We start from the raw sequence: 27226 nt of genomic DNA on the forward strand, positions 1-27226 counted from the left end.
AATCAATCTCTAAAATCTTTAAAAAAAGACGCTGTTGTAAAATGAGAAAAGATTTTCCGGGATCTGGTAGAAAATAAAAATTTCTTTCCAAAGATATCAGGTTAGTTTCTATATTATGAGTTTTTCATAAGAAAAATATAAACTTTTCACTCGCCATGGCTTGGTTTGAGATACTCCAGTAGGCGTTATTCTGGATTTAATTTGATTGAATTAATTATTTATGATTACTTTAAAGGATTAGTCTATGTGAAATAAATTTTTACAACAGATTTTTCTCTTAAAAAACATATACATACAAACTGTGAAAATGAAGTAGGTGTCGTCTTCAAACAATGTAAGGCCGTTTCCAGTTTTTTATTATCACCCGTTCTTAGGACCCGTAGTATCAATAACTGCGCCTCCCCCCACTCCTACGTAATTATATGCACAATATTTAGCATTAAAGAGGCATATTTTCTACAAAAATGACTTTTTTCAAGCACAAGGAAAGTTTTTTTTCACTACATATGAAGTCAATTGCGTGTTGACTTCATATGTAGTGTAATATTACGCTACAAATTCGAAAAATCAGTTTTATCTTGCGTATTTCAGTGGTGAAAGAATATATTTCATTTATATTTTAATAGATATATAACTGCTAAAACGTTTACAAACGGCAGTGTCATTAGCAAGTGTTAGCAAAACGTTTTCTTCCTTGATCAAATATATGAACATTTTTCTCCATAAAAAATGGGTGAAATAATGAAATAAAAGAATATATCGTATGATTTCTTCCGAAACTCCCCACCTCACGAAAAAAACATCTGCCACTATTCTTCTTACTTTATATACCGGCCGTGCTTAAGTACCGGCTACCAAAGACTATAAGAAACTTATCCATTGAATATGCCTACAGCTACATAACAACAGAGTCAGTGAATCTGATTCTAAGTACAAACCATCAGGCCTCAAAATTCTCGGGCAACCGTCTAAAGCATATTTGATAACTACATGCGTAGTGAGTATTTTCACCTAAATATGCAATCCAGTAACTTCATATCATAAATTATACAACAATTAATTTAGATAGTGAACAGACGATAACGGTAATCACGCATTATGAATATAAAGGATTAAATCTTGACAAATTGACTAATTAACTTTTCATTCCCCAGAAATTTGAAACAAAACATCATGTACAAAACCTTGGGGATAGAATAATACCACTAGCAGAATTGACATGGGAGTCAATCTTCGTGTTTGCATTCGTAATGAGATAGAATAGGTAGAAAAGGATTAGCAAACGGAAACTTTTTTGAGCAATATCAAGTCTCAAATGTTCCAAACTCACCCAGGTTCTTTAAATTAAAAGTTCAACTGACAATTGATCATTTTATATCAGCTAACAAATACTTTAAGAAATACAAGTTATTGGCAACCAATGGACAGAGTATTAAATTAAAAGATGATATAGGTCAAAGTACCTCCATCCGATTTGTCATAATTATTAACGATAATTAATGAAAGTTAGATATTTAATAGAGAACGTGAGAGGTAATCTTGTCCACATGAGTGCTACCCAGACTTCTCGGAAGGTTCATTGATACTCCTCTTAACAATGGTGGGTGAAGTGAATGGGATTTTGATGATGACCGTCGAAGACAGAATATTAAGTCAATGAAGGTGAATGAGAAAAGACAATGGGAGTGTGGAACACCATACTAGGAAATATTATGCGTAGCTCAGGAATAAGTTGGTTATCATTATTATATTTTGATGTTAAACCCAGAATAAAGGCTCCTTATAAGGTTGCATAATTCTTTAATAGTTTTCTGGGCCAATCAAGATCTAAGTCTGACCGGTAGACGAAAGAAAAAACAGATGCACTCAAATTAGAACGTAGCTCAAGGATTTCCGTAACGAATACGGGAAATAAATTTGAGGCTACTTGAATATTTACAATTGGCGGCATATCTAATGAAGGGTTATTGAATGAAGGTTAATTTGGATTCCGGAAAAGATGAGCCTCTCTTAAAACCGAGAAGGCAGTTTCAAGACTCAGCAATGCTGCTTCGAATGGTAGACCGATTGGACATGATTACACACGGACATTCTAGTTTTTCATAAACCGTTGACGACAAGTTTAGGTGTGTGAAATGTGAATGGAATTGCACGATTAATGGATGATTATAATGAATGTTGTCATTTCGCTAAGATGTACTCTATCATCAAATTCCCTCATTATATTAATCAAAGAATTAATACATACTCGTTTCTGCTATGACTACGGCAACTTTTACCCATAACCAAAAGTTGTATATGAAAGTATGGGATTAGGTATTGAAAGTATGTCATGAATATCATCAAATATGAGTTCAAATGAAATTCAATCTGAATTACTATGCAGCCAAAGCTTCCTTTGCTATTGAGACACACGCTCATGTGGATACGATCAAGGGAAAAGCAGTTTTCATTCCAGACATAATCAGTCACACAAGCAGTAAAATGAGTTTTGCTCGTTTGGCAAATAAATCTTTGTTTTTCATGAATACTCTTGTTTAAATGGAGCATAGTTGACTAAAACAAAATGTTCCTACTTCTCAAAACTCGGAGAAAATTGCGCAATGAAATCCGGGAGGCACTATTTGCAAGATCTCTCTTCCTATAATGCCAATGGAAAAAATTAATATTAAAACCAGTTTTCCTTATAAAAGCACCATTCGCGAACCAATAAAAAAAATTTTTGTTTCATATTTAAGTCACAATTGATAATTATCTCATAAATACGTATAAATATGTGGAATTGATCAATATTAAAAATAATCATCCCTGAAACAAAAATAGGAACTCATTTGCACAACAATACCGAACTCAAAATTAAGAAACATGTTATAGATAATATTTAAAAAAAGCTTCAAATAAGAAGCTCACATGCTGAAGAATAATAAATTCATAGGCTTCTAAAGAGTTATAAAAAATCAATCGTATGTGTAAAAGATATATGATGCAAAATCGATTTATGCGTGTTGTTGTATGACTTCAGCATAGAAATGAATTCATTGAGGTGATTTGGAGAGATAAACCTAAATGTGCGGTTAAACCAAGGGAAAACTATTGATATTCTAGATAGAAAATCTTAAAATATTAGTAACTCCATATATTTAGGTTTCTATACAGTTGTGTGGGATAAATTTCAGGTAGAAATTATGGGCATGGTGAACGAAGTTAACGAAAAGTTTATCGCATGCAGCCACCACTAAATAATGACATACTATGTAAGACACCCGGCGGGAGAACTGTGAAACAAATATTATTATTTTACCCAATCGATATTCACTGTTCAACATGCTATCTCATAGCTATGCCTCCGGATCCAAGTTGCATTCCATTAATCTGTACTTGTTCACTGTAATTATGTGCATTAATAAATTTCAGTACCTCCTGGCGAAGATGATACGTAGTGTTGGGAAAAAAAATGTTAAAAAGGAGCATTTTCACATTTTATTTATTTAACACGTTTACATAAGTCGTCCACGATGAATAAATGGAATATCTATACAAATCATTGTCATTATCGCGGGAGCATGAATGAATTAGAAAAGTCGACGTGATGCCACCGAACGTGACTCGAATCTCAACCCCCCGCCCCCTCCGGCAAATCCTTACCGCGCCTCTGGCGTGTGTTTTCTGGATCCCATGTCCTGGTGAGTAAGGCGAGGGCTCGAGCGAGCGTGCCACTTGGAGTGCTCATGTCATTAGGACAGCCAGAGGCAGGCGGGCTCCATGGCCGAGCCTACAGATAGAGGGGATAATGGTGCGGGGAGGGATTTTGCGAGGGTGATGGGATGAGTTCCCCACTCCCCATGACCCACCCCCACCCCCTTTCTCTCTCTCTCACACACAGAGCCCGACTTGGTCACGGCTCGCAGTCCGTCGTAATTGGCCCAATCCGCGTCCACTCACACCCAAGGGGTGTCTAAGGGTTTGTAGTAGAAGTGGAGAGCCGAGGACGAGGGGAAGGGGTAGGAATGGGGAGGGGAGGGGAAAGGTGGGACGGGAGGGATGGGTGGACGAGGCTCCGTTTGCCACCCGGCGACGGGAGGAGGCAGAGAGGGATGCTGGGAAAATGATCGCCCCCGCGGAGGATGGCAGGAAAAGTCTTTGGAAGCGCAATGGTGTGCCGAAGAAGCCACTCCTCCCTAATATCTTTCAAATCTTTGTAACCCCCACACCCCGGGAATGCCTAACGTGGACCCCTGAATCTTACCTTGAGAGTGCGTTTGTAGTCGGTAACATGTCTCAATAACAGACAACCATTTAATCAACTATGCCTGAATAATTGACTGCATACCATAGCCACATAAGAAATCCCACTTTAGTTTTGAGATAATCCTGCTGTATCTGATGAAACTGTTTACTTGATCACATGCATGCAGTAGCTAATTTTGTTCTCTTATTCTAAAGGAAATAATTTAATAACCAACCATTGCAGGCAAATAGAAATGCTGTTTAGGTGCAAAATTTATGAGCATGTTGAGAGGTGAGAATTTCACCTTTGATTTGTAACATGTAGGTTTTCATGGAAAAGATAAGTACATAATACATATTTTATTTATATATTTATTTTTATTTTTTTATTAGGTAATCAACCGGTTAAGGTAGGTTTTTGGATGGACACAGCTACCCAATAAATATTTTGTGACTGCTAAAAAAACACAAAATCCAGCATCCTACTCTACGTCAGGTCCCTCTTCATCTCTGAGTATTTTCTTCCTCCCTTCATCCCGTCCAACATCCCTATCCTGTTCCTTCCCTTTCCTCGTTTGCCTAAAATTCTACCCTCTATCACAGTCTTCAACATCCCGCTGCCGGTCAATACCCCCTTCATCCACTTTTCCTGCCTCCATAGGATTGCTCCCAACAAACCCCTCTCTTCGCCCACCATACCAAGTACTTCCTCATTTGTTTTCTTCTCGGTCCGTTTCACCTTCTCCATCCTTCTCCACACCCACATTTCAAAAGCCTCCAGTCTAGGTCTATCCTCCTCCTTCAATGACCGCGGTTCCGCGTGTTTGGCAACATTTCGTAACTTAGCTCACGTATTTTTGCTATGGCAACGACACTAGTGTGCCGGTGAGCATTTTATTGATGAATAATGACATTTCCTTGCCAAACCAGGCCTTTTTTCGTGCATACTATATTTTGCTGCGGTTGGTTCAGGAGGTTAGCATGGTACTGCTCAATAATTGTTTGACCAGTGGTAAGATAATCTATCAGCAGAATCCCTTTTCGATTCCCAGAAAACTGAAGCAATCAACGTTCCGGCCGAACGTATTGCATTTGCTTTCTTTGGCGGTCGTAAATTGACATCTTTTCACAGATTTGCCTCCTGTTTTGTCTCTTGGCTATAGTAATGAATGTAGTTTCATCTGTAGCCACCAAAAGTCTCAGAAAAGTTTGATGATTGCTCTTAACATGGGCAAACCATATTCGGAAATTTCAATTATGATGCGTTTGTGATCCTGCGTCAAGAGTCGCGGCATCCTTCTAGCAGATAATTTTCTCATATCCAAATTCACTGTTAAAATGTTATATTCCCGTTCAAATGACATCCCTGCATCTTTAGCAATTTCTCGCACTTTCAGTCGGCGATTCTCAATGAGCAATTTATGCAGTTTTGCAATAATTTCTGGGGTAGTGGCAAATTTACTACAGTGATGCGTGATGTACCAATCAACAGGACTCAGCCATGAAAAATAATGATATGGTATTGCAAGAGCAAAGTGCTAAGTGGGTAATACAAAGGGTAGCGAACACCGAGTTGAACTTGAGTCTCAAAAATGGTTTACGTATAAGCTTACATGCATCTTCCTTACGACTATGAAAGAAGACTCGGGCGATAAGCATATTAACATTATTCTCAAATGTCCATCAAAAATCTCCTCCTAATATCAGAAAAACTAACAAATTTTGCAGAATAAATTTATTGCAACATTTAGGCTTTGCAATTAATTCGAAGAGCAATTTTCCAGACTACAGAAACCGGACTCAAAATACATTCGTCGCATTAAACCGTCGTGTCATGAGTTGCTCGTGTTAAAAGTAACACGGGGGCGCGTCTTATGAGCATTAAGTACCAGCGTGATAAATTTGGCTGCTTAGGATCCTGATTGAACAGCCGTGGCCCAGTCAGAGAAAATATATTTTTCCAGAAAACTTGAGAAAAGACTTAAGAGCATTCACTGTTGTTAATATGTGTACCCAATACTAAGAAGACATGACTCCGCCCTTTGACTGGAGAGTTTAACGTTCGTTAAAATGACGCGAAAGATTATGCTGTTGAATAATTCAGTTCTAGCAATTTCCTAACTTTCATTGGAACAGAAGTGATAAAATAGAATCGTTTCAATCCAACAGATTAAAGTATTTTCTTGAAAGAAGATATATATTATATATTTGAAATTATTTCAGCAGCGCTGACGGCTTCTGGTTTATATCATTTTTCAAATTCAGGAATTAATTAAAATACCTGATGGTTAATGGCGGGTAACTGAATAATAGGATATTAATTGGAAAATTTACACAACTTTTTACTGAGGCAAACTAAGAATTACTTCGAAAAACTGAAAGAGGCAAACTAAGAATTACTTCGAAAAACTGAAAGGAAATTCTAACGAAGCTATGACATACACTAAAATCAACAAAATTGGTCCATACGATAAGTACAAAAGACCAAACATGGTGTTAAACCCCTAACACATAGGAAAAAAAATAAATAATATATAAATAATGAATATAATGACAATTAAAAAATGGAAAAGGGAAATAAAAACGACGCTGGATTGGTAGTCCAGGAAAAGACGGAAAAAATACACAGGACACAGAGCAAAAGCCCAAATAAGGCGATCTCTGAAATAAAAAAGCCGCCTAAAAAACGGCAAGACATCTTCGTCGTCAAGATCAATATGAAAGCCTTTATATAAAATATAAATGGTGATTTACAAGGCTACTGAGCTAAGTTTCACGAAGTCCTGATAAATTAACCTAAGTTTTTGAGCTGGTAGTACTGTTTGCCGTATAGGTGGGCCGAATAATTCCATTTACTGACTCGAGTCAATTGGATCGCCTCAACTCAATGACTCTTTCACTTGAGTCATTTCTTTGAGTCACCTTGGAGCAGTGCGAATTTAATATTAAACCAAAAGCACAGATTAATATATAAGAAGCAAGGCAGAGAAGAGATAACGTAGGAATAACCGAGGCCTCTCGACCCATAATCGGAGCTTTGAATATTTTTCCAGTGACAGAAAATTATGACAATTCCATCGGCCGCGCTTCATTTGAGGCATAATTTGAACCAATCTTCGAAAAGATTAATTGTGCGGTAATCATTCTGTACAACGCAGTAAAAGAATGAAACAGAAACTTAAGGTGCCAAATCACATTATGAAACAACTACTTAAAACGCCTTTATGACTAATTTCTTCACTGATTGATAAAGTGCCTTGCCCTAATCCTTTTAAATGAAGAAGAGCTATAAGTTTAAACCTCACTCATTCTCTTTAATATGGTCTACGAATTACCTTTTGAATGAAGAAGAACTGTAATCAAAAACCCCACACATCCTCTTTTATAAGGTCTACGAATTACCGACACAATTGAAACACTTTCCACCCGTTCAACACCCACTCGTTATAATGCCCTAATCAGTAGCTCCATTAAAAGTAAATAATTACTTTTGAAACCATTTGCAACTAGTTGCAACCAAAGGCAATGCAGTCGCGACCACCGGAACATCTCAGAAATATTTTGGATCTTTTCTTGATTTGCCAAGATATGGATATGCACTCTCGCCGAAAAAGTTTTATTTGGACGATGTTCGCCAGAAGTAGAAGTAAAACAACAAGATGTAATTTTTGCTCGGCTACATTATCTATCAAAGGTGACTCGACTCCAATCTAAAAAGACACGTCAGGATACTCCCTCTTCTCTTCTGTCATGTTGTTGCCAGTAGTAATGGTGTTTATAAAATTTAGTGAAATCTAATGAATGTTTCTGCATGCCATTTGTATGAATAAGATGAAGCATCCTGGTGTACCAGATCTCAGGGTAACTCGAACGAGTCGTGAGACTGCTGCCTCACTCTCTCACAGTAGGGCCCGTCTTCAACAGAGATTATAGCAACCAAAGAAATATCTTCTAATTTGGGGACAAATAATCCTCCACCCTCCACCTCCTGTTAACCATCTGTGGATTCAGAAAACCAGCTTTCCAGTTGAACTAACCCCCGACATTCACAACTTACATTAGGTCAGTTTACATCCAAAACAATGGGGGCCTCTAAGAGGAGAGACATTTATGAACAAATTTTTTGTATCATTGTGAAAGGTTACCAACCATTTAATATAAATAAAGGGTAACAGTTTTTTAAAAAAAGCACATGCTCAATCCCAATTATATTTTACCCAGTAGAAAGTTTCTCTCAGGGAATTTGTTAGCACCGATTTTTGAAAAAGAGAAATATTCCATAAGAAATATTTTGGGTGATGCAGGAGGAGTGCGCATTACTATTGATGGTTGGGCATCTCCCAGTAATGTAAGTTATCTGGTATTCACAGATCTTTTTATTAATAAAGAATGGATTTTTCAACCATTCTTAATTGAACGCTTCCCCTACATAGACAGACTTACTTCAGAAAACTAATCGTTGGAGGTTAAGCTGGTTTGATAGATTGAGCTCTGTGAAACGCTAAAATATCAAGGTTTCTGACTTTCTGGGAGCGGGTGACTTTAATTTTAACCGAGTCACTTGGACTCATCAGAAATGGAAGGACTCGTTTCTTTAAACGCTAAAGAAATAATTTAGAATAAAAAGTTACTAGAAAAATGCCAATGGAGGATTCCCATGATTGACTTTTTTAATTTGTATGTATTTCGCAAACGATAAATATTTTAAGTAATTAATGAGATTCTATAGAATTCATATTATAAAATAAGCAATAAAGTAGAATGTGTATAATAAGTTCATGTATTTAGTAAGCATTTACGTCTACTCGCTTAGGTATTAGGGCTACTAGGACTTGAATAACGTTATTGGCGAAAATTTCAAGATAGGAACTAATTGCACTTTTATACTTGGCCTTTAAGGCAATCCCATATCTGATCCTTTTTTGCTTCCCAAATTCAATTTTCCTATTTAATAGTTCATTCTAAAACGCTTTCAAAAGTGAACTATCCATAATATATTTGGTAATAATACGGTAGCTCTGAAAAGGAGAAAACTCACTGTTCGCACACATCCTGTGAGGAATAATATGATACGAAGATCGCTCATGATGCGGCCGGATCATCCGGAGCTCATTAGACCATCGAAAAATTGTATTCACTACTTTTAAGAGTAATGTAAAAAACTTCGCTTCAAAAATTCTTTTAATGATATGCAACGATGCCCTAGCGACTCCTGCTCCAACTAATTCTCCCCGCGACGGTTCTCTGTATCTCAATACTCCTGGCCCTGATTCTTCGGATGGTTCTGCGCTAAAAAGTGAAACTTGAGAGAGTTATCTAGAAACTTGAAAGATATGTTTACATTGTAAACCGAAAGTAAAATGTAGGAATGTAATGAAATAGAGAGTAGTAACCAAATAATAAGAGAGAAATGAGGTATACAGTCATTTCATTTACGACATATGTAGATAGGTAGTCATCTTTATTTTGGGGCAAGATTGAAACTATGGAGTCTCTACTAAGACCTAACCCCTCGTCACACATTTATGATATTAAACTTACAGATGCATTTCACAAATTTTGCATAAATAGCAATAAAATTAATACACACAATAACTTATGACTAACATACAGCAACTAAATACATCAGTTGCTTAGTTAATTAATAACTATAACACAACATATGCATACCGACTTCATTAAATGTACCTATATTTAACCATGTTCCGTGCTCTGAAGCTACAGCCAATTCCCTGGTTCAAAGCAATGGGATACTTTTGTCAACGGCGTCAAGGTCGCGGATAGCAATGACCCGTAGAAAATAAAGAAACAAGTCAAATTCTGAGAATAAAACTTTACGAAGAGAATAAATGCAGTAAATAGACGTCCAATATTTGCTTTCATATTTATTATGAAAAAAGTGACAATGGGAGGGAAGCCGTTTATGAAGATGTTTACAGAAGTTTAATATTGTTCAGACTGTATGAACAATACAGTGCCAAATTCAGAAGAATTACAGTTTAATCAGCTTCAACATGTTGTCATAAATTATTTATGGAATTGAAACTCTAATTAAATTAGAGTTGTGCTGCTGGCCTTGAGCATCCCCGACCGAAATCTATAGCTGACTGCCCCCACGCCCGTCCCGCGCGTTAATATATCCGGCCGACCAATATGGCCGACGGACACATTAAAACGCGGGTACGGCCCGTGAGGGCTCGTCTGCCAGATTATCGGCCGTGGATACCCAAGACCAGGTCACTGTCTGCGACTGTACGTTCTTTATTATCTCAAAATACATATTGAATAGCAAGGGGCGTGTCCGGAACATGACTCCGTTCCCTTTTTTCAATGTATATAATGCACTAGTATTATCCAAGTAAACCTTAATATTAACATTTGCAAGATTTAAATCATTTAACAGAAGAATGGTTTCGGTGAGGCCGAACAATGCCGCGTAGAGTTCTGTTTCGTTGATGTGCCAGTCTGTTGGAACCGGAAATGACCGAGATAGTTGCCACTGTGGTATCACTATTCCGCCTTGCGTTGGGGTGGCGTCTGTGTAGATTTCGATGGTCTCGGTGGGCTGCGGCAAGACTACCTCTTTGGAGAAGATGTCCATCTCCAGGAGCCGCTTCCATGCCGCATCCTCTCGTCGGTACACTTGGGATATCAAGCATGACGGAATGCGGAGCACCCATGCGACCCAGGCTAGGTATCCTGCCGCTTTGGGGATGTCTTGCTGCCGAAGCCGGGCCATAAACTCTAATTAATTGAGCAAATTAGTGAATGCTTTCAGAAACGGGAAGTTTTAGTAGCCTAAAATAAAAAGCTTAATGCATAGAAATATTATTTTGTTTTCCGGCACACAATGATGGAATCTTTGGAGCTTTTATGCAAAAAAATGGTGCTTCGGAAACGGTACATCTTCATCGCATAGTAGTAAGATGGTCCCCTTTGAGAAGAACGCACAGCGGAATTATTGAAATACGTCTAAAGATAATTGGTGCATAATGGCCAGCGTAATGATACATGTGAAGAATTTTGGGAAACGAATGGACCCCATCTTAGGCTTATCCAATTTAGCCAATATATTAAATAATTTGAATAAATCAAACACATAATTACAAGAATTTGATATGAACATCATGGCGATCAAAAAAAACTTCCCATGTGTTTATTTGTAAACTTTCTCCTTGGATAAAAGAAGCCGTGAAGAGTTAATTTGGAAATTTACCCTCACTTGATGAAACCATATCAAATGATGAGTAGCGAAGACAACACTGCGCGTACCTGATTGAGTTATTTCCACAATACACTGGGTGATACTTCTAGGACCCCGGTTTTTTGAACCAGCCCCATTTCAAAAATATATTCTTGGATAATCTATTGGAAAAAAGGCAAAAATAATTTACATTTTGATGTAAATTATTTTTATATTTTTATTAAACGCATATTTTCACATCGTATATTGGATTCCCTGATGTAAAAAATCTAATAACAATTAGGACTAGAAGAGGAAGCTAAATACCCCAAAAGGAGCATAAGCATGAAATTAAACTTTTCGCAAAGTTTTCGTGCCTCATGAATTTCGAACGAAACCTTTAATACATAAATTCCTTTGATATGTTAGGCCCAATTTTACCACATCCCAAAAAAAGCCCAAAGTTTCATTCGTCTTGGTGAATAAAAATTCAAAGTATTTGCAATGTGATGGGGGAACATATTTAAAGATTTAAAGGGTCGTCATAACCTGAAAGGGTTGGGAAACACTGCTTTAAATGGCAATGAAGCCAAGTATTTTAATGACCATGTAAATTTTCTGCAATTGTGACATAACGTCTACAAAATGAAACTCGGGTTTGATGTAAAGCTCGAGGGAAGTGGAACGGACATGCATTGAAAAAAGGAAAAGCCAACCTCCCAATAAAATCCGAAACACGTAAGGAATTCCAAAGAATTCTACGGAATTTTCAAAGTTTTCCATAAAACAAGGTTGGTCGGGAGGGCCAACTTTTCTACGGAAATCTTCCTAGCTACTTTTTGTCTTGAGGAGAACATTGCCGACCGCCTGATTCCTCCCGAGGATTTCGTGTAAGTAAATTAAGCAAATACTACTGTTATCTTTTCACGTTAATAGCGGCAACACTATAATTTTTATTCATACAAAGGGGTGAAATTCAGAGAAGGGGCTCATAGAAAAGAGCTATTTAGAATTACTTAGCAACGTGGTAATGGCACGGACGCTTGGCATTTTGTAGCATTTTTGCAAATGTCATTGAAGATTTTTATTGCATAATACGTTCTTATATTCAAATCGGTTAGGCGCTTTGGATACATGAAACAAATATATACACTCAAAAAACATATTTTTTAAATCATTCTTCATAGAAATGAAGGAGATATCATCACCTATTGCATTAAATTCAAAGTGTGAGGCACATAATGGAAAGCATCATATGATGTCTACTTGCTTCCAAGAAGACAGCAAAAAAGTTAAATTCTTACTTTAACGCAAGAGAATACCATAATTATGCTGTCTTTCATGGCCAAAAAGCAATCCTTTATTTGTATTTATTATATAAATCTACACACCAAACACTATTTTGAATTCCTTCGGTATAATGCAGGCTGTACCTGTAATTACGGATACATTGGAACAACGTTTTATAAAAACTAATTTCTGGGTATTTCATGGTGAAAACAAATTAAGAAACTATTTTCAGGGAATACCTTACATTGAACTAAAAAGGAGAAATATATTGTAATAATTAATGGCCCATTCAAGTCCGCGAAAATGTCTTCCAGCCTGGCTATGAGAACATCTGAGGTAGAAAAGTCCCAAATTACGAAGACATTTGCTGTCTGCAGTATGCTAAATTTTAATTTACTGACATTTGGAACCCTAAATTATCAATTTTTAATAATACGAAACTTCAAATATTATTTCTGGTACTTTTACCATAAACAACTTGTTGGTTATAAAGTCCAGAACAGAGTCATAAAAACTTAAATCATTTGATGTCACTATATTAGATAGCAAATAGGCTGGGGAATGATGTCCTTCGGGACGAAAAATTCATTGCAAATAAGAGCAAAACTGCCAAGAAGCGGTTATCTTCCAAATAAGTAGAACACTTCAATGGTGAGCATTTTATTTTTTAGCTCTAAAGTTACATGCAATTGCAATACAAAATAATGCGTAATTACGATATTAATTGTATCACATAATATTTAGCAATTCTTAATTTTATATCATGCATGGAAATATTTGCGGCCATAATGTGTTGAGTTATTCTTATATTTTTAATTTATTTTCAGTACTTTCTGTTGGAGGATGAAGAGCAGAGTAAAATATGAAACATACCTTATTAAACAAACAAGAAATTTTGCTAGAGAATGAAGAAAAATTTGAAGCATACAGCTTCATAAATTAATTAAAGAAATAATGTACAGGTGGAGTATAAAATATTATTTGTCAGTATATATATATATGTCATGTATATACACTATGATATAAAAATTTTATAGCATATATACATGATATTGTAAATAATTTGTCAAATTAGTCGAATAGTGCCATGCTGCGGCTTATATAAGGAAATCCTACGGAACGCTAAAAGCCATATCAAGGGATAGCTTCAAAAACTTGTGCAAAATACCTTCATCAATCTCTATCAAAAACTTCAACGTATTTCTGAAAGTATTCATTTGGAATTTATACAGAATGCCACATGGAATCTCAACAGAATACCCTAAGGAATGACGTGGTAATGCACAAAAACAATATTTCCGCCGCAGTAAAAAAGGGCAAATAAACTCCACGGGATCGATAATTTACTCGTTGACCAGATAAATAAACAAGGTAATAGGAATCTCCCTGGTCATTACTTCATATTATGTGATAACAACATTTGAGTAAAATATTGAGAGACTTAAATGGAAATATTATCGTCCCTATACCAAAAAAATGAAATTTCAAAATTTCAGAACAATCAGTCTGACGACCATGGGCTCGTGAAGTTAGAAAAAAAAACTTTGCACTTCCAAATAAAGATTTGATACTTAACACGACCATGGTTTCGCTCGCGGAATCACCCCTAAGTACGAATACATCAATGTCACCGAGAGCTCCAATTCTTCGGCAGCGAAGTTAACTTGTGCAAAATACCTTCATCAATCTCTATCAAAAACTTCAACGTATTTCTGAAAGTATTCATTTGGAATTTATACAGAATGCCACATGGAATCTCAACAGAATACCCTAAGGAATGACGTGGTAATGCACAAAAACAATATTTCCGCCGCAGTAAAAAAGGGCAAATAAACTCCACGGGATCGATAATTTACTCGTTGACCAGATAAATAAACAAGGTAATAGGAATCTCCCTGGTCATTACTTCATATTATGTGATAACAACATTTGAGTAAAATATTGAGAGACTTAAATGGAAATATTATCGTCCCTATACCAAAAAAATGAAATTTCAAAATTTCAGAACAATCAGTCTGACGACCATGGGCTCGTGAAGTTAGAAAAAAAAACTTTGCACTTCCAAATAAAGATTTGATACTTAACACGACCATGGTTTCGCTCGCGGAATCACCCCTAAGTACGAATACATCAATGTCACCGAGAGCTCCAATTCTTCGGCAGCGAAGTTCGCCGGCGCAACCGCGAGATGAGCTTGGATCAAAAGAGAACTACGCGAATGGTATGTCAAGAGGGATTCAATATCCCACTAACTGCTTCTATTATTCACAGAGTTAACCAGCTACCTGCATTGGGCGGAATAGTTGGCCTTGGATGATGGTTTTAGTCAAAAAGCGAGTGAAGTCGCGTTTCAAAAAAATGACTGCCTAGTGTAAAAAATTGAGACGTTAACCAAAGAAAAAGAAGCTGAGTTCAAACTGTCCCCTCAAACCATAAAATTCAACGAGGGGGTTATCAATCTCTCTAACCACACTTCCTAGCCCGAGGAACGGAGTCTTCACCAGAAAGACCTCATGCACAGTCCTCACCTCCGAGTGACCATTTAGGACCTAAAAAATTTCGCAGTAGATTGTGATTTGCCCCTCGGCAATGGAAATGCAGTAGCAAAAGAGTTCATTTCAAGGGAAATAGCAAAACATAGGAATTTCTTAAATTCCACAAGTGAGATATACTCACTAGAAGTAATTATGGCTGCCTCTTTCCTAAAAAAGTCCATTTAAAAAAAATAAGTTCATTGTCACGAAAGCAGATAAGGGGAATTCAGTCGTGGTATTAAACAAGGAGTCCTATGTAAAAAAATGTAAAGACTTAATTATGTCCAATAAAATAGTCAGCCTTCCTCGTGATCCAAAATGAAATATGCACCACGTAGAGTAACAAAGCAGAAAATTGCCTAAAATGGCGGCAGATAATCATAGGCTCTTTATGTAGGTCAGACATCAGTGATGATATATTGTGAATGCAAGTGTGAGTATCACACTTACATTCACAATATATCATCACTGATGTCTGAGTATCACACTTACATAGTAGGTGTGGTATAGTACATTCACAACATACATGTGTCTGTTGTGAATGTACGGTACTAATGCAGGTACAAAGCTAAAACTAAGGAAGTGGCGGGTCAGTGTTACCTAATATGCACTAGAGTTATATAAGTATATCTTCAGAGAACATAGAAGGCACTATGGAGGAAGGAACTTACAAATCTTTAAAATGACCAATGTTATAACCAATTTAAATTTCTGTTTTCAATTTACGGAAAGAAATTTCCAAGGAAGACTATATAAAAATATAACGGAATAAGTGGAAGTGATTTACTAATTAAACAGAAAATCACTTGTAAAAGAGATAAGATAGTCACATAGTTTAAAGATTAGATATTAGTCATAGATTAAAGTGTGAAATGAAGGTATTAATGGTTGTTGACTGTTCGTTGGTTGTTGGTTCAAGAGCTGCCAGCCATCACATACAAAACGCTCCCTCCCAGCTAACTCTCAGTCCGTGGCCTCCGTCTCTGCAACACCACCCCCTCCCAGCAGGAATACATGGATCAGCTACATGACTCCCTCAGGAAACGCGGGTATCCTGAAAAACTGGGAATAATTAATAACTGATGAAAAATTTAAATCTCAAACTGTCAACCGAATTCACTCCTCTCCCGAAACCAAACCGCCCTGAATGCCCTAACCTTATCACCACTTCCCACTCCAGAACCCATAATATTAAACATTCCATCCGTGAACTCTTCCCAATTAATAATAAGAGTCAGTCCACATAACTTTCATTCCTATATTTCCCAAGTCGACAAGGTCACCAGCGGACACCCCTATCTATTCTCCGCACTATGCAAACACCCACGTTGCAAATGCTTCCATCTTCTAAGACCCGCCACCTCTCTCACTACCAATTACCAACCCGACCCCACCTCCACCTCAGAAAACATTATAAACCGCCTCTCCTGTAACTTCTGCCCTGCCTTCTATGTGAGTGAATGCACCACCATCCTTTCCCTCCGCATGCATAACCACCGCTATAACACCAAATCAAATAACACCCATCTTTCTTGATTATCCAACTATGCTCACACTGCTTCCCATGACCAATCTTTCGATTACTGCTTCTCTGTTTGGTAATTGAAACCCTTCCCAAATCTGCAAGTAGCATAGAAGTGAGAATCCACGAGATGACACCCATCTGGGTGCTCCAGCCATTTAAACCCCCCGGACTGAATCAAGCCCAATGAATCCATCCAATAGCCGCCTAAATACCCCCTCCCGCCTTCTTGTCCGTTTCCTAATCATCCTTTACCTCTTCTCCCCTCACCCCGTCCCCCACACATATCGTCTCCGCTCTTCGTCCGAGAACGGCATTCTGATGATGATAGCCGTGCCGTCGAAATGTCCAAACTACAAATGAGAGTGTCCTTTTTTCGTGTTTCTATGTTTTAAAAATCTATATCAGTGTTTTATATATTTGTACGTCGGAGCGTGGTGAAAAGATTTGGGGTGGTGGAAAGGTGATCCTAGAGAAGAACAAAAACATTCAGGGGAAGAGTAACAAATGCAAAATGCGTTGAAATAAGGGAAAAGAAGAAAGTCGGCGGAGTATGCTAACAAGAAGAGGATTAAAATTAGTTGCATATAATCTGAAGTATGATTATTTGGTGAAGGTCATCACTAAAGGAAGCGTAACAGGGTAGCGCTACCAAGGATGGCCAAGGAGGACCAGGTAATAGAAAATTTCGGTGCCAGGAGGAATTAGAAACGAAGAAATATATAGGATCCAGTAACATTTGTAGACCTGTTAAAAATTTATCCTCGGATAAATAACATGTGATTCAGAACATATGTTTATCCTAAAGAATTAGCTTTATAGATTTAAATATTTCTTTTCTTTCGAAATGAGGCGGATAATTTAGACAAAATTTGAGCTTATATTTATTTAAAAATGTGCCTATCCACGAAAACTTTATATCCTATCGCATCGATAGCTCGAAATATTTTTGCTAATTAACAGCTAATCAAGAAAATTTCCAGGTATTATTTCTCCCACTACATTTATCAAAAATGGATGATCGGAAAACGTTTTGAATGACGTTTATTGTGCATGTGTTTACAATGAAGGTGGATTACTTTAAGACTTTCTTGAAATTTAAGAATGCTACATCGCCTTTGGCATTCCACTCCTAAACTTAAGTACTCGTATATCAAAAAATAAGATATCCAATAGCTCGTCACATGATATGTTCCTTTATTGCTTCGTCTCTACAGCGTAGTATGGGCATCACAACACTAACAACCTTAAATATGCCTTCATTATTTAAGAAGATATATGCATTAGAGATATTGGTCGGTAAGTCTCGGGTTTATTTTAATTAGTTAGTGGAGATAGTTTAAGCATTCTTTTATAACGGGGAAACAAAAGAGTGTAAATTATAATAGCCACTCTACGATTAAATAAGATATTAAAACAAACAAATGCTAACACAATGAATAATTTAGCATTTGTTAAAACAAATGCTAAATTATTCATTTTACACTGAACTGGATTTTACATGATTTAGTATTCGTGAGCAGTTCATGCCTATAGGGAAAAATCAAAAAACGGATAAAAATGCCTGGAAAATCAATTTTCGGTAAAGCCACTGAAATTCCCAGAGAGAAAACTCACTTTTTCCGTAGAAAATGAATTAGGCACAACTCAATTGCGACAGAAACCCATTTTTTTGAATGAAGATTACACCACATGAGGAGTACATATGCGAAATTTTAACTAGCATTATCAGATTTTAAAAACATTCATCTGAATGAGCAATCGGTATTTCATGGAATTGAGCGCCTTTTAAAGAAATCTTATTATTCTATTTTTTCGGATTGTTGATTCCAATGACTCTTTATTGAAGGAGAAATGAACTTAAAATTTTCGTTAAATATGCACGCGGTAGACAGAAAACGATTAAAAACTTAGTTAAATTATTTTTTAAAAAGCATGGAATTGCTTTGTCGGAAACAATTGCAGAGGACACCTTAAACATACATTCATGTTGATGCTACGTGAACAACCTGTCAGTTGAAGTTCCATCTAGATTACCTGTGAATAGGAGTGTTCGTACGGGTTGTTTCTCAAATTTAGATTCTTATTAGGTGCTATGTGCAGAATTAATTTTGACACATGGAAAACTGAGAATTAACGAGAAACTATTATACCGGAGAATTCTCTCTCCTTCCCCTAAGTCACTAACATTTCAAGCAATGACCAACTTTTCTTAGTACAGTAAATACTTTAATTGGCCTCAGTTAGCCCTCCTTATAATAAGATTTAAGTGTTAATCAAAATGAGTCGGCACTTCTATGCAACGATCCGCCATTTGTAGAGAATTCTATTAACCAAAAAATCAAAATTTTTTAATACTGGCACCAGATTTACATGCACTCAAATTACTCTCCATTTAAAAAAAAGAATATAATTTACAAATTAACTACACACAGAATGATAAAATTATAGCACTCCAAGCTTATCTGGATTAAATATATTTTGAAAGCATCGATACCGTGTCATTTAATTCTAGTCTTCTCCAGTCTTGTCTCTACTAGAGGGCCGCGCGAGCACCCGCCTTTGCGGTTCTTATCGGGACGTATTTCGAGAGGGGGAGTGAGGGAGGAGTGGCGGCGTATTCCAAATGGGATTCTGGGACGCAGCCGCTGCAGTCCAGCAGCTCATTTGGATTACAACACTCCTTCTTCCTCTCTTTTCCAGTAAAATAACACCATGGTAAATGCAAGTCCCGGACTGTAAATCTGCTGGCCCTTACCTTAAACTCGATACTTTTGGAATAATGTCAGCATTCAAGCAGTCTTTCCAATTTTCAGTTTTATGGAAACTACCACATGCTACGAAATTTCTGGCTAACTAATTTACGAGGGTGGTCTGAAAAGTTTTCGACCTTAAAAATTTCAGAAAGAATGTCTTGTATCTTTGTTAGTTCGAAAAATTTTCAGACCACCCATGTACATTCTGGATCTTTAAAAATCATAGTTCTCATTCTATTCCAACAGTGGTAGCTATTACACTGATTTTATGGATGGTCATATTATTTTGGACTAGGGGATAGGTATTAAACTTACAAATGAGCCTCTTATTAGAACTTCATTTTTAGTTTGATTTGCATTTATGAGAACTGATATCTATAAGAGATATATATGTCTTGCAAGGACGCCGTAATGAAACGTACAAATGGTATTATAGTACTGTTAAAAAAAGTAGCTGTAAATGTAAGTGTAAAAAATTAGCTTTCTTTGATGATATGACGTGTCTGTAGACTGTATTTATCGAATAAACAGTGTAAATCTTCATTGGGGTGGTGCACATAGGATACCTCCGTGGTACAAGTCACACGCTGGCAATATCCGATGACGGTATCAGTTCTCCCATTTTACGAGTGGGTAGAAGGATCGACGGAGATGGAGAACTTTGGGGGCGACAATAAAATGATGAACATGATATTAAACCAGAGATTTTTTTTGCCTCCGACGGAAACCTAACTACAGTAAAAATGAAAATGTGAAGTTAATAAGTCTAGAAAAAGGTAGCCCAGGGACATTGTCCCAGGACAAGTAGAGTGAATATTTATTGGAAGCTAATGTATGCAAATCTTGAGCATGAAAGGTAGCTGGAAAGAAGAGACTACCTACCAAAAAGGTGAAAATATGAAAACATTGATACATACAGTAACCACATCTAAAATATATTCATTAGATCCACCTTAGAATTTGTGAATTTGTAATTTATTTATTTTTGTGATCTAAGTTTTAACAAAATGCGTCACTACTCAACGATATATATATATTTTTTTCTCATGTTCTTGGAAGTGATTATTGACTTATTTCTTCGTCGGTGTCCATAGAAGAATGGAGTAGCGAATGCTAACATTATGAATATTTGAGCTTCACGACAAACGAAAATTATGGAAAATGCCATTCTATTTTCCTTCTATGAGGAAAACTCTATCAAAGCATTTTCAAACATTCGTAAATGTATGTCCCTCTACGATGTTTATTTCCTGTGGCATTTTAAGAATACGTTAGTCCATTAGTGAGCTTTTCTACGGGCGGTTACCTCATCAATAGTCACTCACGCGCAATAAATCATGTTTTCCCAGCTACCCATTTTCTAATAGGCAATGCTTTCATCACCCATTATGATAAAGGAAATGGTCGATTTGATTTTCCATTATTGCTTACGTTCAATTAAATATAATATGTTTCTCCTTCCAAACCTTAAAATTGGAATCCGTTTGGGTAACGTTTGTATTTAAAGAGCATGAGCACACTTTATTGGATCCTGGAAGAGGTATTGACTGCCAATTTCGGTTTTATTACCGACAAAAATCAATGTATCATTGGTCAATCTCTCCCGATAACGCCGAAACTAGTTCCCCGTTGCCATCGGACAAAACCCCGGCGAACACCCTAATCCTCGTGATCATCATTTCCTTCTTCTCAACCCAAACCCTCCTCCAATCTCACTCTCCTCCACTCACCCTCTCTTCCGCCCACAGAGGAATCGCCTTCATTGCACTAGCCGGCGCCTTGGCTGGGCGTCTTGAACTATTGTGACGCGGCCGATGGGCGCTTCTGCTCCATAGCCCTTTTAAGAGGCCAAGTACAGGGAATGAGAGCAGCGTCTCCCTTGCGACCCCTGGTAGTGCCCTCACGAGTGGTCACCCTCGTCCCTTACTCGGAAAGGACAACATAGTCTTTATAGCCATGCAACCAGAAGAAGAGGGGCCAATCCAATGCCACGGTCAATGGTCCAAAGAAAGGCAGAACTTTAGTTTCATTTCTCATTCAGCAGCTTTATTGCTTCTTCCTCTTTCCCCGCGCTACCGATCGTGGTCATAAATCCCGAGGGAGAAGAGATATCGACGGGAAAAACATCGATTAAGTGGTCCCCTCTAGAAGTAGGACCCCATCCAAAGTCGTCTCATAAAAAGAAAACTTCATATCTTTGTTTTCAAATGTTGTTTATTGCTGCTTTCCGCTACCCACATGCACCAAAATATCAGCCGTTAGTGAACGTAGTTGAAAAGAAACAATAATTTTAACTAAACCACATGCCGAAAGGGTCATATTGAAAATAGCTTTGAAATCGATTGCGATTACTGAAGAACATTAAGAGAGTTACCAAAAGGTAGAGAGGATTACCATTTCAGGAATGTTTAGACAAACCTGAGATTAATTCTATAACATTAAAGATCGATCTAAGAATTGTTTGTGTGCGGAATTTGAAAATAATATGACACATGAAGCACGCAATATATCATTTTAGGGCAACTGGTATTTTGACTCGAAAATATTTTAGAAGCTTCCATTGTGGAGCAATATTGGCAATAATATCTTCATAGCAACATAGTAACACTTCTTGCCGGGTCACCAATACCAAAAGGTTGAAGAGCAGGAACCAGATGAAATTAGCCGGCTGCAAAGGTGTTTGGCACGGACAATCTAAGAGATAATGCCTAGCTAAAACATTATTAAAAAAGACAACCGAAAATAACTTATATCATCTATCCCACGATTTCGTGATAGGCTCAATTAGATATAAAAGGTGATCCAACGAAATTGGTCGTGCTTCAGCTCTACATACCCAGAAGTAAACATAGGCAGGATAAACTAGACAGCATATGAAATCAATTAGAGGAAATAATAAGGCTTTCACTAGGAGGAGCGTAGAAGCAGAAATACTGAATTGGGACAAAGTAGTGGGCGACAGTGGGATTTGAAGAAGGAAGCTACGATTTATGAAAAAGGCATGACCTCTGGGAGAAAGCAATGAAGTTCTCCAGGCGAAATGTTATAATCACAAAGGACAATTGGTTTCAATACCACAATAGCCGTGAGTATGTGGAACATGCCAAGATATTGAAAAAAATATAGAAATTAGGCTACGTTATTTTATTTTGGCACAGGTTTAAATACAATATAAACATTATAAACAACATAAAATAATTAATTTTCTAAGTTTTCCCAGCAGCTGATGCAGATTTAGATCAAATCTGGGTGATCATTAAGAAAACGTCAGATTGAAGAGTATACGTAAAATAGAACCGAGAAAGAGGGACTGGAATTTAGCAATAACGGCTGGAAATTGCAAATGTGGCAGGAAATTGTGAAATATTAACACACGAAAAATGGATATCACTCATAAAAATGGATATCGTAATATGTAAGATAACTATGTTAGCATATGAAAATTAGGAGGAAGTCATGGATTGCAGATAAGACAGTTAAGAAAATAGATAAGCATTCCAGGGAAAGAATGTACACATGGAATTACGCTGAAGGTAGTCTGTGCTAACAAAATAAGGTGGAAAATTATAGACAGAAAAAATGCGGTTGCGGAAGTTGTGCTAGGGTACGTTGAGTTACGGAGAACGGGTGAATTTGGTGCGCTCAGCAGAAGAGTAAGAAAAAATAGGAGGTGAGAGAGGAAAATTAGTGCAGGTTGCTAAGGAAAATTGATGAAAGTTTTAACTGACCCAGGAAATATTTAAGAGGGATCGATTGACTAGAAAGTGTATGTATGTGGCAAAGATATTAGGCCAACAAGTTTAGGTACAAAAAGAAAGTATGATGAAGATAGCGTTGATTGAGACATAATTCGAATGATAAAATGGGGTTTAAGGGAATCAAAATAAAAAAAGCTGTGGGAATAAATACCATCACCACAGAACTACTTAACAGTTTGGATTAGGTGTTAGGAATGGTTTTCATGGGTTAATTCGAGGAATTAATGCGCACGGAATTGGACTTGATGATTTCGTCATTGCACTTATATTTCCCATCCCAGAAAGTGGAAAGATAATCTGTGAATAATAGATAAAATAGGTTTTGTTTCGCAATCACCTTAGGTGATGTTTAGGATTGTCAACAAAAGAGGCTATATATTTATTTAGGGGGTGATCGGTTTGGCTTCAGAAAGAGAAGATATAAACGCACATCCTAAGCAATAATGAGATTACCTAAAAGAATACCAGCAATGAAATCACCAATAGAACGGAAAATAAGGGTACCATCTTTGTATGATTTTTTGTTGTTTTTATTCCGAGACTAGGTTCGACGTCATTAACAGGGTAGACTAAATAAATGTATAGAAAAGATATGAGTACATTGGAGGACTTCTCTGCAAATTGTAACTATCTCAGACTGCTCAGACGCTTACGGTGGCTAAAGGGTCAAGGTATGGTGTTTGCAAGAGGAGTAAGACTGGAGCGTCAGTTACCAGGAGTTTTTCAATATATATGTGGAGGAAATGGCAAAAGTGGTATGCGAACAACTTGTTATTGGAAAGAATGTCAGGGGGGAATCGATAAAACCGGTAACGTTCGCCTATAATCAAGTTTAAATTTGCCAGATAGCCAAGGGTTTGCCAGAGAATAAATGTAACCAAAAGAAAGGTTATGTGGTTTTCGAGAAAGAGGAAGATTAAGTTCAATATTAAAATAGGAGTTCATAAACTAGAGCAGATGGAAGAGTTTACCTACCTCAGAAGTGTTCTCGACCAGATTGGTACGTTTCCTAAAAAATTCAATCTCCCAACTCCAGTTAAAGTGTCCAAAAATTGAACGAGTGAGTGAGACAGTCAGCTTGTATCCTCCTGTATATTTATTTGCCATTCAAGAAAACCGGTTTAGAGAGAGCATTTGCCGTTATCAATATACTATAGGCATCTATGTATTGAATAAAAATGTCAATTAAAATTTTTACGGTCAATTGATATTCCAGTTTGTACGTAGATCGAACATAAATATTACAGCATTATGTTAAGCAACCATTTCCTGGACGTAACAGGAAAACAGGGCACAGTGTCAAGCCAAACTAAAACCGCAAATCCACTGAGTTCAACCAAAATTCTATACTATGTTATACATTGCCAATAATTTGTTCATCCCTATTTTCCTACAGACATTTCTGGAAAGGTAATAACTGATGATGAATTTTTCCAAATGGACCGTTTTATTGCATTAGCTCAATCAAAAACAAACGGGTCTTCTTCATCTTTAATTTTCATCAGACCACCGCCACCTTGGATGCCTCGCGTGTTAAACGGCAGGCCCACGCCGAGGCGGCTGCCGCCCGACTCCAACCACTCGTGGCCAGAAAAATCGCTCACGTACCATGAACGATCCCTCAATCCTTTCCTGAAATCATTTTCTGCACTGATTTCTTGGAGGGAATTCCCGTCGCACGTCGTTCGTCGGGTGGAAGGTGGATGGGGGGCGGGTGTGGAAGCGGGGGCATCCCGATATCACACCTCCCCCCTCCAGATCTGAGGAAGACTTTCCCACCGGGGGAGGGGCGCGGAAATAGGGGGCGCGGGTTTGGGAGGTCAGGGAGAAGGGGCGGGGGAGAGTGAGGGGGGGGGGAGACGGGTGAAGACGGCGGGGGCGGCGAAAAGCGGGCCATTGAATTATGTATCGAGGGCGGGGCGCCTGGTTCCTAGCGCCATCTTGAAAGGTTCATACATATCCTCGCTTGAATTATGCAAGCTAGCCCCAGTGGCATGGGCGGTGACGGTAGCGGGGCGCCTTAGTCGGCGGCCGAAGGCGAAGGGAACGAAGTGGGAGGGGGTGGGGTCCGGGGATTAGTAGGGGTTGGGCGTAATCCCGGGGGCACCCACCATGGGGAGGATGGAGGGAGGATCGGGAGGGGTGCGGGGGAGTGCGGCGGGAGCCAGCTCTCGTCTCACGAGTCGTGGCCGGCATGCTCCTCACTCCCTCCCTCTCTCTCTCTCTCTCTGCGGGAAGGTGGAAGTCGCCGTACCCCAGGGGGGCCGCGCACTTGAAGGGGGGTGGTGGAGGATGGATGACGCTGCAAAGGGGTAGGGACGAAGGGGGATCGGTCCCTGGAGGCTTGAGACCGAGATGAAGAGAGAGAGCTCCGGGTTCCGGGTTGCTCTTCCATGTTAAGCCTCGGTAATACCTTCACGGCAACGTATAGCGTTAATTAATAATTGCACACCCACCTTCAGTACAGCTGATTAAAACTCTAACCTGACTTTGAGCTTCATCGCACAAATTAGAATCGTCAGGTCTGGAGGCGGAAAGTGTTCCGGAAGAGAGGGAGGCGTGCACTCAAGGCTTCACGGCAATTCGGAAACAAGACGGAATTTCAAAAGGTAACTATATTTACAAATTCCTATTCGTTCATATATATATAGAAATAAACATACATGTTTTATAAAAGATTTTATTTGGCAATCACTTTCACTGTGTGTTTATAATATATATATATATATATATATATATATATACCATTACTTCTATATCTTCCGATGAATACGGAGCAGAATTCCGTCGAAATGATGAAGAAATAACGTGTGAGTGATCTTTTTATGTGTTTCTATATTGTTTGCTGCTGTCCAATTTATTATTCAACACTTCCGTGTTACGTCGACGAAATCATCTATATATATATATATATATATATATATATATATATATATATATATATATATATATATATATATATATATATATATATATGTGTGTGTGTGTGTGTGTGTGTGTGTGTGTGTGTTTGTGCGTGTGTGTGTGTGTTTAGCGAGATAGTGTAACTAATAAAATTTTCTATACGCATTGACCCCGGTAACTCCACAACTCCACTCCTCGCAGCTTTAGGGAAGCAGGGGACCACGAGCATATGCGGGGAATAAAATTTGCCACGGTAAGGTGATTCAAAATAAGCTCTAATCATCATTTGTTTGCCTCCTTTTATTAAAATCCAATGGTATTTTCTCAACTAACGAAAGGTGCATCACCGCAAAAACAAGGAAACTATTAATGTGATTTATACGCGTAGTCAATGTATAATTTTGGTCCCACCCCATTCTGTCTTACTTTATGTAGCTTCTCTCCTACTGTGTTAAAATATATTAATTTCCAAAGAAGGAACTTTCTTCTGCTTTGAGATTCGTTTCCGTGCTCTTAGTATGACATCCGAAATATAAATAAAACTTCCAGTGAGGTATCATCTATCCATGGAGCTTTAGTTGCTTTAGGAAGAGGAAATTCGCATTGCAAAATATTCTTCAGAGAAAATGTAGTAATGGATGCTGAAAATGCGATAAGAGGTGTGGAAAAATCTAATAAGTATCATGGTGGAAATTTAAATCTCAATTAAGTAAAGAAAGGATTAATAGTGCACCTCCATTTAAGATGATATGTTTGATATCTTGCATTGGCATGCCAAATAAAGGTCCTGGTTTATATGCTCCAAGTTTGACAAAGAAAGTCTGAACGACAATAAGAAGTGTATCACCAGGAATAATAGCTTATTCATGTGAAACCAGGTATTATAATGATTCATTTCAATCATGTTAGTTATAATTATTATGTTACTCTTTTTGACCTTACTTGGTGGAATTTCTCAATTGCATTGTCATGAGAAAGGCAGAAATTCTAAGGTCAACATTTATTGATGACTATGGCTTTTACCACTATGTGACATCATCAGGTGCGGCCAC

Source organism: Hetaerina americana, unplaced genomic scaffold, assembly GCF_022747635.1.
Source record: "Hetaerina americana unplaced genomic scaffold, ioHetAmer1.1.p SCAF_12, whole genome shotgun sequence".
Classification (NCBI taxonomy): Eukaryota; Metazoa; Arthropoda; class Insecta; order Odonata; family Calopterygidae; genus Hetaerina; species Hetaerina americana.